At 43.2% G+C, this 1471-nt stretch overlaps 1 non-coding gene across 1 annotated transcript; it reads right to left on the bottom strand.

Moving 5' to 3' along the window:
• Window positions 1-1398: 1398 nt before the first annotated feature.
• Window positions 1399-1471, bottom strand: TRNAK-UUU (transfer RNA lysine (anticodon UUU)). Its single transcript has one exon. It is a non-coding gene; the product is annotated as a tRNA-Lys (tRNA).

Raw genomic sequence — 1471 nt, 5'->3', positions numbered from 1 at the left:
CACCCGGCCTCTTTCTGTATCTTTTAATTCCTCTGAAGAGGAAACCTTGTTCACTCCAGTCATTACTAAATTGGACACATCTCTTCAAGTTCAGGAAGAAACATGAGTCCCCAGGTGATTGAGACACGCTTTGGGAGACCCTGAAAGTCTTTGGAACCATGAATTCCTCTCTTCTTCTTCTTTTTTTTTTTTTTTATTTATTGAGAGGGAGTCTCGATCTGTCACCCAGGCTGGAGTGCAGTGGCGCGATCTCGGCTCACTGCAAGCTCCTCCTCCCGGGTTCACGCCATTCTCCTGCCTCAGCCTCCCAAGTATCTGGGACTACAAGCGCCCGCCACCACGCTCGGCTAATTTTTTTTTTTTTTTTTTGTATTTTTAGTAGAGACGGGGTTTCACCGTGTTAGCCAGGATGGTCTCGATCTCCTGACCTCGTGATCTGCCCACCTCGGCCTCCCAAAGTGCTGGGATTACAGGCATAAGCCACCGCGCCCGGCTGCTCTCACTCTACTTACAGATCTCATCCTTTGACCGCTGAATCAAGACCAAAGAGAGAGCTGGAGGTTCAGTCTGGGGAACAGCAGACTTTTGACCTTTCAATACCTGTTTCTGCTAAAATAATACTTCATTTTTATGTCAGGTGCATCCAGGGACTGACGATTCCTGCTGCCCTGCCTACTGAAGGATTTCTGAGGTCCACTTTGAAGGCGGGAAAACTTCCACAACTTTTCAAATACAGGGTTTCTCTGATAGAAATCTCTTTAGCTCTACTCCTCTTCTCCAGGGTACATATGACTTAGTGAAAATGAGGGAACCAGTCATAAAGAATATGCACTTACTGTGTTCACAATATCCACTGGGTAAAAACTTTGACTTTTTGTCCAAAACCCATTTCATGTCTTATAAAAATCTATAGAGCTGTACACAGAAAAAATGCACAAAAGCCCATTTCTGGGTTTGTTTGTTTGTTTGTTTTTTAATAGATTATATCTTAAGATAAGGGCAGTAGCTTTGTAAGGAAAGCACAAAACGGATGACTAACAATTTCAAAGTCTGTCTGGATTTTAGTTTATAAGTGTTTCTTGCAGGGTTTTGTGTACTACCATCTCTCAGAGTCTACATGCTACTAGGGTCCTCCCAAACTGCAACACCCTCTAGAATGATGTTGTTATCCCCCACCAGGTAACGGAATTTGAAAGTGGCTATCCAATAACTCCAGTGCAAGTTACTTGTTACAATATCTTTACCATAATCCTAAATTTGCTTACAAATATGTGATTTAGTTAGTCTCTGGAGGGTATAAGTAAGTAAGGCTAGTAAAGTGTACAACAGTTTTGACACATATGGCAGAAGTTTTCTGTTTTGACTTCTATGTGTGGCAGAAGTCAAAACCACACTTATCGCCTGGACAGGGACTTGAACCCTGGACCCTCAGATTAAAAGTCTGATGCTCTACCGACTGAGCTACCCAGGC

Source organism: Pongo pygmaeus, chromosome 5 (genome assembly GCF_028885625.2).
Source record: "Pongo pygmaeus isolate AG05252 chromosome 5, NHGRI_mPonPyg2-v2.0_pri, whole genome shotgun sequence".
Classification (NCBI taxonomy): domain Eukaryota; kingdom Metazoa; phylum Chordata; class Mammalia; order Primates; family Hominidae; genus Pongo; species Pongo pygmaeus.
Note: the sequence above shows the minus strand (reverse complement) of the source record. Positions and strands in the feature narration are given on the sequence as shown.